The 16,617-nt window shown below is 55.4% G+C and overlaps 1 long non-coding RNA gene across 1 annotated transcript in view; it reads right to left on the bottom strand.

Annotated features, from left to right (window-relative positions):
• Positions 1 to 1,376: 1,376 nt before the first annotated feature.
• Positions 1,377 to 16,617, bottom strand: part of LOC118501796 — a 159,788-nt gene continuing 144,547 nt past the window's right edge. Inside the window, exon 4 of the long non-coding RNA XR_004904452.1 lies at positions 1,377 to 8,225. This is a non-coding gene — a long non-coding RNA (uncharacterized LOC118501796). The remainder of the gene's footprint in view (positions 8,226 to 16,617) is intronic.

The following is a 16,617-nucleotide window of genomic DNA, read 5'->3' as shown; positions in this document are numbered from 1 at the left end:
TGACCCCTGTACGTGAAGTGCCTACATTCAACTGATGCTTGCTGCCTGTGAACCTCTTGCCGCTTTCTCACGTTGTCATTATTTTTAAGTAAGGATGACAGCAATGTTTAGAGGAGCCTGAGGGACAACTGAGACAATATCACCCACCTGTCATAGGGTCCCGATTCTTCACCCCCTAGGTGTGTCCTCACCCTCTGCCAGGTCCCCTCCCACGCTGACCCTGGGATAAACCACTTCCCTTGCTTTCACCAGTGGGGTGCTAGCAATGAGAGGCAGGCAAAAGCTTGAAAGGCCTTGCTCGGTGGGTGTGGTCTTGCTTGTGCCCTCCGCCCTCACCGTGAGAAGTGTATTCCCCAGCTGGTCTGCTGGTCCCAAGAGATGAAAAAGGCACAGGACAGAGCCGAGACACCTCAGCCACACCAGATAAACGAGACCAGCCAAAGGCTTCCAAGCCCCAGACAGGGGGCAGTGCAGCCAGGATCCGCAGAGCCGCTTGGCCAGTCATCCCAGATGCACGAACAGTAAATGCTTATTACTGAAAGCCACTGAGCCCCTGGTGCTGCCTGTTACTCGGCATTACTGAGGCAACAAAGCCTTGGTACAATCTGCGTATGGATAGTAATAGCAGCATGGAGCTCGCAGGGTTACTGCACAGAGGAAATGAGATAAACAAGTACCTGCACTCAGTGAATAGGAGCAATGACCCCACCATCCTCATCCTCGCAGGAGGGTCTGAGGTTGTGAGAGCTTAGGGCAACCGCCCCAGGGGAGCAGGCCAACATCCAAGAGGGGACAACAGGGGTGAGGTGACCTCGCCGCCTTCCGCCCACCGCAGCCCTGGCTCTCGCTCTCTGCTGGGCCCGATGTATAGTGAGGCAGCGGTTCCAGCAGCCCTGTGTGCGCCACCGTGGGCCTGGACGTGTGGGCCAGGGCGGCCCCCTCCCCGTCTGCTCCTCCCGCCTCCAGACACAGGGCTCCGGTGTCTTTGGCCCTCTCCTCCGGCTCAGTGTCCCCGGATCTCAAAATCGCCCCTCCCAGACTTGCTGAGGCTCAGACGTGAAAGTGAGTTTGCAAGTCCAGCAACTTGAGGTGTCTATACGACATGAAGGCACATGTCCCTTCCCCGCTCCTCCATCGCCGTCACCATCATCCCCATCATCCCCATCAAAATCACTGTCATCACCATCAAAACCCACAGAGAAACACTACTCAAGAGCAGGGGGAAGAAGTGGGCAGCAAGGTGGTGATACACATGCGCTCCACAACCAGGGGGCTGGGTCTGCATTTCAAACTGGCTGTTTAGGAGCTGTGTGACCTTGGGAAAGTTACTTAACATCTCTGAGCTTCGGTTTTCTCATCTGGGAGATGAAAGTGCGACCTACCTCATAATGTCATCCCAAAGGTTAAATGAGTACATACATGCAAAGCAATTAGAACGGTGTCTGGCTCGAAATAAATCCTAAGTGTGCATCAGCTGCCGCTGCCGTGACTACTGTTACTATTGTTAGAGTACCACGTAGCAGGCCCTTTAAGTATCTCAACTCATCGAATGCTCACCAGGGCTCCAAGAGTTTGCTCTCATAACACCCACTTTACACAGGAGAAAGCTGTGGCTTGGAGAGGCCAAGGGACTTCCCAAGGACTTTGAGGATAATGCCGGGTCCATGACCCCAGGGCGACAAAACGTGCAGGCCATCACGAGGCCCAGAATGCTCCCTGACGCCCTCCCCACCCTTACCAACAACCCGGAAACAGGGTGATAAGCTCCCAGGCAGTTCCTGGGTCGTTTTCATTTCATTTGTGCAGCTTTATGAACCTTTTGTCTTCCACAATCACCCTGGCTGGGCAGGCAGCCCCTGTGGGCATCCAAGGCCCTGCTGGCAGCAGACACAAGGGAGCAGCGGCTCCCGGGCCCCCTCCCCTGCCAGCTACCGGACACCCGACACGCAGCCCTGGAGACTCGCAGAGAGGAGGTGCCTGGCCTCCTAACGGCCCCAGGTGTTACCTAAACCTCGGCCATTAGGTCTGCTCTGGGAGAGCCCAGGTGTGCCAACACCAGGTGTGGCAGGCAGGGGCTGATATCCAAGTCATTCCTGGACCAATGGCAGTAGGTGGGTCACTCACAACCGGATGGGTCCAGGGACCTGAAGCCCTGCCTGTGGTGACAGAGGTTGGGACAGCTCATGGGGAGGGTGCTGCCTCGAATCCAGGATGGATTTGAAGTCCCCGTCTCCCCAGTTCGGCTTTCACTTGCAGGGAGCCTGCTCTGAGCCAGTGGGACGCAGGCCTGGCCTGAGGAGGACACAGCCAGCGAGGGGGCCCCGTGGGGAGACACAGTGGGCGCAGGGATGAGGTCTGAGCAAGAAGAAAAGTGACCGAAAGGGAAATGGACACAGCTTTCACTCAGTCTCTGTGAAGAGTGCCCACCTCGTGGTGGGTGCCCTAGAGACGATGGAGACTCAGCAGGACGCGGTCCCCATTCTCATAAAACTCAGATTCTTGTGAAATCTGCCCCGGGGCACCGCAGAGACCTTCCTGGAGAAGCGCCGGGGGTCAGCGATGCCCCAAGCAGCTGGGCAACCTTGTGGGACTTACTCTGCTTCTCACTGAGGCAACTTCCGCCTCTGGGAAGTGGGTACGGCACGTTTGTATTATGACATGCCATGTGGCCTTTATGTGCAGACAAATGCCTTAACAGGAGAGAAGTGCGCCTTATGCTAAATGGCAAAAGCTCTTAACAGAAACTTGACCTTCTCAAATACATGTACATGTAGGCAAGCATGTGTGTGTGTACGAATTGTTTAATACAAACAGTAGTTTTTAAGCTGGCCCTTTCAGTGTGTATGTGTCCTAGCCTGCCTGGGACTGAGGGGCTTAAACAACAGAGTTTATTGCTTGCCATCCTAGAGGCCGGGGTGTCCAAGGTCAAGGTGCTAGCCAGTTCAGTTCCTGAGGACATGAATTTTGGCTTGGAGACAGCCATCCACTCCCTGTATCTTTGAATGACCTTTCCTCTTTGCTCTCATGCAGATGGAGCTCTGGCCTCTCTTTCTCCTTATAAGGTCACTAATCTCATCAGGAGGGCCCCACCCTCATAACATCATCTAACCTTAATCACCCCCCAAAGACCCCACTTCCAAATACCATCACATAAATCAGGGCTTCCACCTGTGAACCCAGAGGAGACAAGTGTTCAGTCTCTCACTGCATGTGTGTGCACCTGGCGACACGTATCTGAACAGTAGATGACAAGTGGTTTTTGGTTTTTCCTTTCACTTATCTGAATTTCCTAAATTGCGCACAGACCCTGTATTTTAAGGTTATGACATAAGAACATAAGACCCCTCATTTGCACATGGAGTTTTGATAGGAGTCATAACAGCTGTCACCCAGTAGTGCGGGGGACAAGGCCGGAACTCCGCAGGCTGCGCAGGGCTCACGTGCAGCCCCCTGCCCCTCCCAGCGCTCCGATGCTCCGAGCAACTCCAGCGACAACCCCACACACTGATCACGAGCTCCAGCAACCGGTGGGTGATCAAATGCCCACAATGTGCTAACCCACAGCATCTGCTTCCTCCTCACTGGACGGCCGTGAACCAGGTCTGCCGTTCTCCCAGCTCACAGAAGAGGAAATGGAGGCACGAAGCAGGAAAGTCCCACAGCTGGAGGTGGCAGAGTGAGGTGCTCGACACCAGAGTCAAGGCCTGTGCTCCTGTCCCCGTCCCCATCCCATCCTGCCTCTCCTTAGAGAGTGCAGAACCCAGCCAGGCCCTTGCTGCTACAATTCTCCGCTGCGGGACCCAAGGTGGTGTGCCACACAGAGGGCTGCACCACAGGGGACGCAGGAGAAAGGACTCCGGGCTGTGGGAACGGCCCAGCCGGCGGCCCTGGATGCATGTCCATGAGGGCAAAGCGAACATCCTGGCATCTCCGTCCCCGTGGGCACGGGCCCTGGAAACGCCAGGTCCGGGGAGCCGGCAAGGCGGGAAGTGGCTGCCAGGCCCTGGCACCGGCCCCAGCCTCCGTGCACTCGGCCAGCTCCATTGGCCAACTGTCAAGGCTTCAAAGGGGTGTGCAGAGTGAGCTGGGGGGCCGGGCTGGACTGGTCTGCCTGAAACTGAGATGAGAGAACAAAAGGAGGCCGTTGTGGGCTGGTTTGGCGGGAGCCCGCGGCGGGATGGAGGGCGGGAAGGGGAGGCTGCAGGGGGAGGGCTGCGGGGAGCGGGGCAAGGTGCGGGCACCCTGGGCAGCCGGCAGGTGTGGCCCTCTGCCTAAGGAGGCACCTGAGGCTGGGGAAGGCTGTGGCTTGGCAGGTGGCACCGGCTGGCACATGGCAGCCCCTTGTGTCTGTCGGAAATTCAAAGGAGTCAGTCAGGAGTCTATGCATTTCAGGACATTCGTCCCTTTGTTTCTCCACTCAGCCACCAAGAACTAGCACCCACTGCGGGTCCGACACCTGCGGGCAGGGGGGCCAGCCGTGAGCCAGAGCAACAGAGGACTTCTCCAGGGTGAAGACAGGGCAGAGCGTTGTCCCGTGGCACAGGGGCCTCCAGACCGATGCCCACGCTTCCCTCCAGACTCTGTCATCGACTGCAACCTCGGGCATGTGACCTACCCCCGAGCCTCGGTGCCTGGAGGGTTCAGTAAATGACACTGGCCAGCAAGCGCATCAGCACGTTGGCAGTGGGGTAAGCCTACAACATAGGAGCCTGTCCCCAGTGAAATGCTCTTCCAACTTCACGTGGCCTGCTCCCAGGGGAATCACCGCCATGTGGGACGGGAGCCTGGCACCTTCTAAGTGCTGGACCGGGGGGTGGGGTGGGGTGGGGGGGTGTCATTGTTGCAGGAGAGCACAAAGGGGATGGTGGGGGAAAGCGACAGTCATGTAACTTGAGGGACAACACACAGCTTGCCCTGGGCCACATAAGTAGGGCTGGAACCCAGATTCCACCAACTTGCAGGCCCAGCTTGCACCCAGCTCCGAAGGCAGTCACATCTGTCCCCTCCACCGAGGGTCTCGTGTTCTTCCTGGAGATGACAGCCACACATACATGGGACCCAGGACAGGCAGTGGGGGCTGCACAGCATCTTGTGAGCAAGGGCCATGCCAGGAGGCCCATAGGAGAGCTTGGGGTCAGGGACCAGGAGGTGGCAGGAGGGGAGCCTCAGAGCACAGGCCTGGGGTCAGGGGCCTGGACTCCACTCCAAGCTCTGCCGCCCCTTCCGTGGGTCAGGGCCCGTCACATCACCTCAAATGACTTCTTAGTTGGTGAGTGAGGGCACTGGAGCCGGGGCCCCCCAGCTCACTCCATTCCCACCACACGCCCACGACTCTGGACTGGAGCACAGCTGGGAGGAGGAGGCTGCGAGAAGGCTGCACTCGGAGCCTTTCCCTCTGAAGGGGGAGCAGAGCACCAGGCAGCTCTGGGTGCCCCCAGGGCCCTCCCAGGAGGTGTGCCAGCTCCTGCCCCCCACCAACCTAGCACAGCTGGTCTCAGGAGGTCATGTGGCCTGAGGAGAGCAAGAACAAGGCCAAGGCACCGGAGGCCACCTTCGGCCCCTGCTTCCTGTGGAACTCGGGAAGAGCCATTTCACCTCTGGGGACCCCGGCTTCTGCAGTGTAATATGGGGCCAAATGGCACCTGTCTCAAAGATCAATACCATGTTTGGTTGAGCCAGAGCCAGAGCCAAAGCCAAAGGCAGCTCATGGAACTGTTCGTTCCTTTCCCGACACTCTGATCTTGTCTGAGCACAAACCCCAGAGAGAAACCCGCGTGTTCCTGAATGTCTGCAAGCACCAAAGAATGAATGAGAAGGAAGTCTGGATTTGTAGAGGGGAGACCTGGCTTCCGGTCTCTGCTCAGATGCCTCTTCTACCTGCAGGCACTGGGCGACTCACTCCGCCTCTCTTGGCCTCAGTTAACTCGCCTGTAAAATGGGGCCATTAGTACCGTTTCATTCCCAGGGTGTGGGAGGCCCACACGGGTGAGCTAGTGTATGCGATGATGCTTTGCACACCACGAAGCTCTCTCACGCAGGTGACTGTAGAGCTCTGTCTTAGGGAGGCAGGAAGCCCCTGGGGGTAAGAGAGGCCTTATAGCCCGTCTCTCATGTGGTTCTAACAGGAAGGAGCTGTACTGAAACTCAGGGTGGATTTCACTCATTCCTCACGTCCTATTAAAGGCAGATGGTGTGTCGCTGGAGGCTCTGGCCCGAACTCCAGCAAACACTTCCTGACGTGGCGAAGAGGTGGGGAAGGGTGTGCGGCAGGATGTTTGGAGGTGCCACCGAGGGGGCATCTCTACCCCCAGGGCTGAAGGTGCTTGACGTGGAGCTGCTGGGCCCCTTGCCAGCGTTTGTTCCGTGCACACTAGCCAGGCCGCCTGCCTTCCCCCCCGGGGTTACCTTAAGTGCTAGTGAGATTATTACCTGCTTGTCAGGTAGATGAGAGAGGGCAGTACAAAGAGGGCAAAAGACAGCTCCTCAGAGAAGGTGCCAGCCCCAGCAGCTGGCCCCCGAGGCCGGGAACGCCCAGGGCCCAAGAGAAAGCATCCTGCTTCCTCTCCGGACCCGCTGAGCAAACACGGGAGGATGGCAGGTGCCCGAGGCGGCTGGCCAAGCAGGGCTTCTGCCCGCCGCTCCCTCCGCCTCCTGCCCAGCCAGCGCCAGCCTGAGCCAAGGCCCAGTAACCTTCCTGGCCTGGCCCTGCTCTGAGCTGGCAGGTGGGAGGACGGGCACGTCGGTACTCAAATGGGGGATTCCCTGCACAGCTCCTCGGCCAGGTGGAAGCAGCATCTCCCAGGGGCTCTGGGGTTGCAAAGTGCTCTGGGCCGCTTCTTTTAAGGAGCTGATGTGGAGACCAGGAAACTTACCAGCAAGGAATCTCAGTGACGCCCACTGATCCATGCGACCCCAACCAGACTCGCCAAGGAAGGGCCTTGGAAGGTATGTCACATAACCTGGTCAAACTGTGTAACCCTGGGCCAGCCACACCCCTCCTCCTGGGGGAACCTGCCTGGGTGTCCGCTGAGGTCCCTGGAGGGCGTGATGGGCTTTAAAAGAAGCTGCCCCGCTGGCGGGAAGCCCTGCCCCTAAGAACTCATGTTCCTCCCTACTCAGCTGCACCCCCAGGCATGCACTGGGTGCCGCTGAGGGAAGGGCTTTCACGGTTCAGCTGGAAAGGGCGATTTCTCCTTTGCAGCGAGGACCAAATGGGAATGGCCAAAAACTACTGCATGGAGAGCATGTGCCCAAAATATGGGGGCGGACCTTCATGTAGCTCCCCTATGGTCCGTTCTGAAGCCAGTATCAGTGCCAAACTGTTCCCTGCCCCCACTCCAGCCCTGCTGAAGGAACACAGATAGCAGGCTTGCCTTGCGGGTTAAGACCCAAGTTACTCAGTAGATCAGCAGAGACTACAGTTCTGTTCAAAGCTAGGACTTCAGCTACTCCACTCCCCAACACACATGCACACACATGCACGCACATGCAGGCTTTCTCTCTCTCCCATTCACTGCCTCACTCACTCTGTACTTGTCCAACAAACGGCACCTCTGCTGTAACAGAAAACCAGGGGAGAGGGGACAAGCAGCGATCCCAGCTGAACAGAGAGATGCTCATGAGTAGAGGAAGCGGGCAAGGTCAGGTGCTGAGTGCGTTCACAGAGGGGCTACCAGATTTGTCCTTGTCGGCCAATCACTTGACAAAAGGGACCTGATATACCAGACAATACACTGAGGGCCAGGCAACCCCCGCCCTTGCAGAATTCAAGTCACCAAATAAGTTATTCTTGATATTCCCATTGCATTTATCACTTAAAAATGCCGTGTAACAACACAACCTCCGCGGCACAAGCACTAAGTGTCCATGTGCTTGGGTGGCCAGGCAGGCAGCTCGGATGGTCTTGGCTGGGCTCACTCAGGGGTCTAGGAGTGGCTGGTGGTCAGCTGGTCTAGGCTGGTCTCCCTCGGAGGATTAGAGCACCATCGTTATGTTCTGTGTGTCTCTCATCCTTCTCCGAGAGCCGGAACGCTAGCTCAGAACGTCCTTCCCTTGGTGACGGCGGAAGTCCAAGAGTGCACATGGAAATGCTTTCTCAAAGTTTTGCTTGCAATGTGCCTGTTAATGCCCCCGTGGACAAAGCAAGTCCTGTGCTCCAGTCCAGCATCAGAGAAGCAGGGAGCGGCTGAAGAGGCGGGGCCTTGTCATCAGTTCACCACGCCACACTGTGGAGGGAAAAGGGAGGTTTGTATAATTCTGTCACTTACACAAAGCTACTGAGCCAAATGCTCTAGCCAGGATTTGAACTCAGGCTGCTTGGATGGTGCTAAGTCCTGCGCCTAAGGCATAGGCACAAAGGAGAGGCGGCGATCACGTGGGACACCAGCAAAGTGAACCTGAGACCAGACTTGGCCCTGCCAGGGAATACTTCGGGGCACGTTGGGTCTGGATGGCCTTTGTGAATGCAGGGACATGCCCACCTCGGCCAAGGCTCGCAGGCTGGGAACTGACATGGGTTCTGGCCATCCAACGCACTCCTTTACCCAATGAGATCCAGGAGCGATGAGTTAAGTAGCTGGAATCAACCGGCAGCCCTACTTGGGAGAGGGGGCACGAATTAAGCAGTTCCACAGAAAGGAATGCCATCCTCCCTGTGTTTCCAAGCATCACAAATCCCTGGATAAAAGTCAAGCAAAGGCTCCCAGTCAACTGGTCTACCCGCTTTTCATCCCCACCTGCAAGGTCCTTCTTTCACTGGGACGGGAGGGTGTGCAGTAAGCCACCTCTGCTCAGGGGCTGCAGCTCTGCTGTCCCTCGTGGGCCGAGACTAGGGATCCATGCTGATACCCAGCATCTGATTCAGTGGTTCCGGGCTGGGGCCAAGGGCTGATATTTTTAACAAACGCCCCAGATGACTCAAACACAAGCCTCCCCAGATCACATTTTGAACCCCTTCTGCCCAAGATGGATGAAAGGGTGCAGGTGTCAAATCACTCTGTGCCCTGCAGAGATCATGCCAGTGGGGAAACAGGCTCACAAAAACGCATGTGCACACACGGGCCCATGTGCACACTCATGCATGTACACAGAGACGAGGGCCTGTGACAACAGTGCCTAACTTCCCACTTCCCGTGGCAAGCCTTCTTTTAAGCCTGTGCACACACATGATCACATCTAAGCCTCCCAATAATTTTGTGAGGCAGGGGACACTTTTATTGCCATGTGTCAGAGGGGGAAAATCAGTCCCAGAGAAGTCAGATATCCACCAAAGTTCCAGAGCTGCTGAGCCGGGAGGTCCAGCTGCATCAGTGGACACTCCGACTCCAGAGCCCAGGTGCCCTGCTGGACGGGCTGCCTGCGCCAGAAGCTCAGCCTCTCCCACGGCGTGCCCTTGTAAAGAGAGCAAACTTGCTGAACTTGCCTTGTGGTCTCGGTTAAGCAAAACTGCTGAGATCATTAACACTTTCGCAGAAGCCTTCTCAATGGGGAATGGCTTGGTTATATTACCTCATTTTTTCTGCTCACTTTCTCAAGCCGGATTCCACCATTCTCTGTCCACCACCATCTGCGGGCAGCGAGGGACTGAGGGCATGTTGGGGGGGGGGGGGACCATGAGAAGGTGGCTTCCCCTGGATCTACCGTGTGCACCCAGGTGAGGGGCCTGCCCTCCTCACACACCCTGCTGGGGCTACACCCTCCCCTTTTGCAGACAAAAAAACTGACAGAGCCTCAGAGAGGTTAAGCAACTCATGCACAGCCACACAGCCAGTCCAAGGCCCAGCCCTGTATTCAAGCTTCAGTCTTGTCTAATCTAGAGCCCAAGGTCTCGCCTCTTCTAAAATGTGACTCACGCGCCTGTGTCAAGGCTCTGGGGGGTTCGAAGAAAATGTCAACACCCAGGCTCAAAAATGTGATGACCGTCTTTACTGGAGGGAAAGGAACTTCCTGTATAGTTATTAAAAGTCACGAAGAGGGGCGGGGGGTAGCACTGGGAATAGGAAATATGCAGCTTCCCAGCAGAGGGGGCGTTCTGGAGCCGAGGAGATGGGCGGGGTGGGTTCGCCTACAGCCACCAATGCCAGGGCCACAACAGAGGCTCCCTCCAGGCTGGGCGCTGGCTCTGTAGGCAACCCACTGTGGACGTGGCTTCTGAGGCCGGGGGTGGGCCTGCAGCCAGCAGCCAGCAGGACGGACACTCTGGCAAACTTCCCTAGGATGGAATATGGGAAGGTTTTTTTTCCCTCCCTACCCCATGTTTCCCTGCCTTGGAGAAAAATAGTAGGAAGGAAGGAAGGAAGGAAGGAAGGAAGGGAGGAAGGAAGGAAGGGAGGGAGGGAGGGAGGGAAAATGGGCCTCCCTACCTGAACAGACAACAATAACTCACAAACAGAAAACCCACAGACCAAAAATGAAATTCTAAGGAGAATATCACCATTGCTGACTCGGCCCTCTGCAAGTAGCTCAAGCGGACTTGACCATCGTCCGTCGGGTGTGGCAACAGTGGGGTGTGGGGGGCCAGGTCGGGGGTCCCGCTTGTGGTAGGAGAAATCCCCACCTGGAACGAGGAGTCCCGGGGCCCTGAGTCTTCTGCACCCAAGGGGCTTCAGTGACATTGACTTTAGACTCGGTCATTTCACTTCAGAAGAATCTGCAACATAGGAGTCATCCCTGTCACCAGCCTCCAGTCTCTCCGAGGGGAACGTCTGTGAAACAGTCGAGTCCTGTGCACATGTGGAATGTTAAAAGGAGCAACGAGCGAGGAACCAGGGCAATAATGCTCGTGACCTTCACCCAGGGGCGGAGGGCTGTTCTCCCTCTGCTGAGTGGGACACATGGCAGCTGTGGAGGGAGGTTTAACAGGCACAACGCCAAAGGCTCTAGAGCCAAACTGCCTAGGCAGGAAGCTGGGCTCTACTGTGGACTAGCTGGGTGACCTTGAGTTAATCACTTAACCTCTCTGTGCCCCAGTTTCCTCATTCATAAACGGTAGTGACTAATAGTGCCCCCTTCAGAGCACCATTGTAAGGATTAAATGGTCTGATCCATGGGGATCAATATGTATTAGCTGTTATTACAAAACTGGTAATATAATGCTATATCATAACTAGTAAAATACTGTTCACCAAGGTTTGGGCCATCTTTGAACGGAACACATGCAGCTCCTACAAACAGACATGCTGTTGCAGGAGGAATGCACTAAAAATACTTGAGATGTCTGAAGATCTTAGAGGCATCCATTTTTAAGTCATTCAAAATAAATCCACTGAATAACCATTTAAGAGGCATTTTTATGAGCAACTGTAGGCAATACGCCTCATATGGTAAATGGTTCCCAGTGTTCCATTGCTTCTCTCCACTCTGCCACCCCGTGACTAGGCTGCGAGCACGGGTGATGGGTGTCACTGTGGCAAGGCATTGGGGGAGGAAGGGAGAAAGGGAGGGGGCCCTAAAAGGAACTACAGCCTGATGGGGACTCGTGCATCACACCTATAAATGACAATACCTCTGGGGACTCCATGAGGGCTGCCGGAATGAGGTGGCCCTAGAGGAACGGTAGAGCTGCAAGGCGTGGAGCAGGCAGGGCTGGCTGTGTGCAAGGGGCAAGGGCAGAAGGCAAAAGCCCAGAGCAAGTCCTGAGAAACGCAGCTGCAGAAGCAGGCTCCTGTCCCACCTGAGGACTCAGAATTCTTGGCTGAAGGGTTTGTATTGGATTCAGTGGGAACGGGAGAGCCACAGATGCCTGTACCCGAGGAGCAAGTGATGCAGGCAAAGTGAGCTTCAGGAAGGTGTGTCTTGGCACAGGGTGGAGGGTGGAGGTGGGGAGACCCCTTAGGAAGCAACCACAGCATCCAGGGGGTCTGACATGTGGAGCTAAACCCCACAACCTGGTGGTAAAATCCACTGAGTGATGACTATAGGTGCCACAGGAGACGAACTGTTTGGAAGATGGTGAAATCACTTCACTCAGGAGAACCTGGAAAAGCTGGGCGGGGACGTGTCAAAAAAGAGACACTTTGTCCCCCTACCCCACTCCCCCTTACCTGTGGTTACACTTTCCATGGTTTCAGTTACCTATGGCCAACTGCGGTCCAAAAATATTCAATGGAAGATCTCAGAAATAAACAATGCATGAGTTTTAAATGGCACGTCGCTCTGAGTAGAGCGATGGAATCTCCCGCTGTGCCTCTCCATCCTGCCCCGGATGTGAATCATCCCTTTGTTCTGTATCTCCACACTGTACACTCTCCCTGCCCATTAGTCTCCCAGTCACTCGGTTATCAGATCAGTTGTCACAGTGTTGCAGCGCTTGTCCACGTGACCCTGATTTGACTGCACAATGTCCCCAAAGCACGTGAGTGGCGATGTTGGCAATTCGGATACGCCAAAGAGATGCCAGTGAGTCCTTCCTTTGAGTGAAAACGTGAGAGTTCCTAACTTCATAAGGCATGGTGTCACCTCACACCATCACGAGAAGGGTGAGTGTAATACAGTTAGATAGAAGAGAGAGGCCATATTCGCGTAACTTTCATTACGGTGCACTGTCACATTCTATTGTGTTATTAGTTATTATTGTTAACTTCCTCCTGTGTCTAACTTACAAATTAAGCTTTATCGTAGGTGTGTCTGTCTGGGAAAAAGCAGAGTGCATAGAGGGATCAGTGGGTTCTACAGTCTCAGGCATCTGCTGGAGGTCTTGGAACGCGTGCCCCGTGGGTGAGGGGCTCTATGACATTCTCAGCCAGAACCTGGGTCCCCAACCACTGTCGGTTTTCTGCAGCTGCTGGAACCAATCACAGCAGATTTAGAAGTCTCAACAGCATGCACACTTGGATTCCCCCACAGTTCCACAGGTCAGAAGCGAGAGGTGGCTTGGCTGGCTCCCTGCCCCAGACAGCACAGGCTGGACGCAAGGTGTCAGCTGCGTGGGCTCTGACCAGGGGGTTGTGGGCGGGACCCACCAGCTCATCCATTCATGCCCTTGGCCAAATTGAGTTCCCTGCATTGTAGGATTCAGGTCCGTTTCTTTGCTGGCAGTCAGCTGGGGGCCACCCTTAGATAGTAGAGGCCTCCCTCCAGTCTCACAGGTGGACCCCTACGTTTCAGAAGCAGTAGCAACACCCAGCTCCTCCTGATCTCTGGAATCTCTCTGCCTCTCTGTATAAACTTTAACTACACCTGCAAAGTGGAGTCACCTTTTCACAGGCATCACCCCAGAGATTCGGGTGTGGACATTGGGGGGTGGTGAACATTGTCGGGGGGGGGTGCATTCTGCCTACCAGAGCTTCTTTGCGTCTCCACAGGAAGCTGGTAGACACCTCACGATACATAACAAGGGGTGGCGGGCACAGTCGTGAATGGCAGCCCTGCGTTCTAAGGAGTCCTATAGAGGCACTTGGCCCAGCCTGGGGGGGGTGGGGGGCACAGGGGCCAGGGAGACGTCAGGAGAGGGTTCCCAAAGGCAAAGTGAGAGGATCTAACAGAACCTGAGCACGAGCTGGAGGGAAGGGAGCTGCTTAGCCCTCAGATGATCAGATCAGAGCAGCACGTTTAGAAGAGGCCAGGGACTCGAATAAACCCCGAGGAAACACGCCAGGCCTGACGTGTGGACACTGTTGCGGCAGCCAGCCACCTGGCACGCTAAGAACCGCTGTCACCCCCCCGCCTCTCCTGCAGGGGGGATTCTGCCCTTCCAAGAACCTTCCGGGAACAACACGGTGGACCTCCATGGAAACCCCATCACGTGAAGGCAGGGAGCTGCGTGAATCTGCAGGTGCCGGCCTGGGGAGGGGTCTGTGACACAGGAAATGAAAATGACATGCTGACTCATGTATGTAGCAGGTTGCCAATTTCCCAAACGAAAAAAGAGAGCAACCACTTGTGAGCACACGCTGGTTTCCAAAAGCTGATTGTTAAATAAGTCAAGACTTCAGCTACTGGTTTTTAAACCTTTGGTGGCCTGAAATCGGCCACGGTGGGATGTCACCACGGAAATCCACAGACCTACAATTTGGGGCTTTTATTCCATCCTGAGAGGTGGGACAGTACACCCCTGGGTTTGCACGCATTCCCCGATAGCCGGGACGATTATCTCAGGAAGAGGCGGGATGGGTTTCACAGTGGTGTCGGTCAGCTCCCTCCCTTATATTATTGTTTCAGTCGGTGCATGGCTTTTCATTATTTTCCAGATATAAAAAATGCTGAACATAACACAAAGGCCAGCCTGCCGTGGTCCCCATTTCCAAGGCTCTCTGCCCTACAGGCGACAGCAGCATCCTGAGCACCGCACCTGCCCCCAGCTGGGCCAGGTCCAGCGTGCTCTGACTTCCTGGGCGGACGGGAAGCTCCGCCCCGCCGCAGGCTGCCGGTCACTGACCACACTGCTGGGAACTGGCAGCCGAGGCCGGACGACTGAAGTCCTCCCAAGGTCCTCCCAGGAGGCGGGGCTCGCCTCCTTTGGGAAAAGAGTTTCGTCAGCTGCAGACTGAGACGCAGACCTCAAGCCTCATCTGCTAGCATCATTATGAATCATAGACATGGATGGTCAAGAAACGGGAGCGCCAGCTCTTGCCCTTGTGATGTCAGATCCAGAGGATTTTAATGGGGTGGTGGGGGTTGGGGAGGAGGCCCCTATACCACACACAGCAACACCAACCACCCACCCAGCCCATGGGAGGCTTTCTCATTCATAACGCCGTGGGTAGCACACTCATCATAACCCATGCAGCACAGGTCTGAGAAGGTGGGCTCCTGCCCAGCAGGCTGGATGGAGGCTGGTTCATAGACCAGCTGAGCCTCCCCCAGGCAGGCACTCCCTGAGTTACCCTGCTCTCACCGCATCTCCACCCGGAGAACAGCTCAGTATCTTCCCTCTGGCGTTTCTCCAGCGTGTCAGCCCAGGGCCACACTGCCAGGGGCTTCCAGGAGCCTCACGGTAGAGACAGAGGCCCAGACGGACAGCTGCCCACCTCTTCGAGAGAACCTCTGGGCTGACCCCCAGCCCGGCTGCCTGGCACAGAACAGCTGGTCACGGCATGACTGCTGATCTGCGAGCCATTTCAATTCTCTGAACTTTTATCGCATTTTTGTCTTTCTGTATTATGTCACCACGCCACATTAACAGTGTGCCTCCTGCCCTCTGTTTCATAAGGCAGCCCTTTCTAACCACCGCTGGGCTGTTTAAATGGTGGGATAACCCGTACCCTGCACGTGCTGCAGCTCCTGCAACAACCACTCCCGCATGCTCTGACCCTGAAGCTATTTCTGATTTTTCACTTATATTATGAATACCACTACAGCCAACATCTTTGTGCGTAAGCACAGCAGGATTCTGAGAAGTAACTCTGAAACACGCCTCCCTGTTTTCAGTTGTCACAAACCCCCAGAACAGGCACAGGTGGGTCACACACATGGCATCATCCCTGACATGGGGAAACGAGAACCCCGGAGACAGAGCTCCTGTCCAACGGGCAACAGGCTGAGTATGGCTGTCACCGTAAAGGAGGGAGTGCATGTCCGGGTCTATTGACTGAGCTGAAAACCTATGGAGGAGGCAGCTAACATAATTCTTACTCTATCATGAACCAGACAGCTGGAGAGTCGGGGTCTCATGAACCTACCCATCCCCTCTCTTACCATCCCCACAGCCCTGGAACACAGTGACACGGTCCCTCTTGCATGGCCCAGGAGCTGGCCATATGCAAAGTTTGGGAAAACAGCAGTCTGGGAGCTGGATCTAGGGTGGAGGCCTTCATCAGGACCGGGACCTTGGATTTGAGGCCAGCTGAGTTTGCTCTGACTCCCTCAGTCTTTTGACCGGCTAAGCCCGTTTTTCCATCTACAGGCAGGTGAGGTGATGGCCAGCTGATGTCTGAAGTCCCCTTTCTCTGAGGTTCTGAAGCCCACGTAGACAGAAGGGAGCCACCAACCCAAGAAAGGCAGGTGTCTCCTCTCACCTGGACTGGGACTGTTGGTTGTTCAGGTCCCGCACAGCACCGGAGCTCTGATTCTGGAAATTTCCACTGTCTAGCCAAGGTAACTGCATTGCATGTTACCTTGTGGACAACTATGCCCGGTTCTCCCCAACAGAATGCTAGTGAAGTGACTATATGCCACTCGCAGGACAAGGTACTTAAGATGTGGGTTCACCTTCTCTACCCTTCTTTTCCCCTCCGCCAGCGGGCTGGACTTCAAGGTCCTTGAAAGATGGCAGACCAACAGTATGGAAGGGGCCTGTCTTCCGGTGCACAAGGAAGCACCACCCACGGACCAGTACCATTCCCCTTGGGATATTTTTTGAGTAAGAAGTCGACTTCAAATCTTTGGTGCTGAGTTACTCAATATTGAGGTTTTATGCGTTCCAGCATCTAAAGTTCCTTGAATGAAACAGTCCCACCCTATTATTGTTGATGCTTGAGGAGGAAACTGAGAGGCCAAGTGGTAGATAAAACTTAACAGAATTACACTACCAGGAAGGTGCTGCTTCCCACTAGTTCCTCGTACAGTTTGTCAAGTCCACGGTCTTTCCGTAGTGCCCAGCTATGGCTACATTGTGAGTTCTTCACGTGCTCTGAGAGTCCAGGTGAGCAGGGTTCAGGGGGCATATTCGGGAAAGTACAA

This window comes from Phyllostomus discolor, chromosome 7 (assembly GCF_004126475.2).
Source record: "Phyllostomus discolor isolate MPI-MPIP mPhyDis1 chromosome 7, mPhyDis1.pri.v3, whole genome shotgun sequence".
NCBI lineage: Eukaryota > Metazoa > Chordata > Mammalia > Chiroptera > Phyllostomidae > Phyllostomus > Phyllostomus discolor.
The sequence above is the reverse complement of the archived record's forward strand: the minus strand, read 5'-3'. Positions and strand labels throughout refer to the sequence as shown.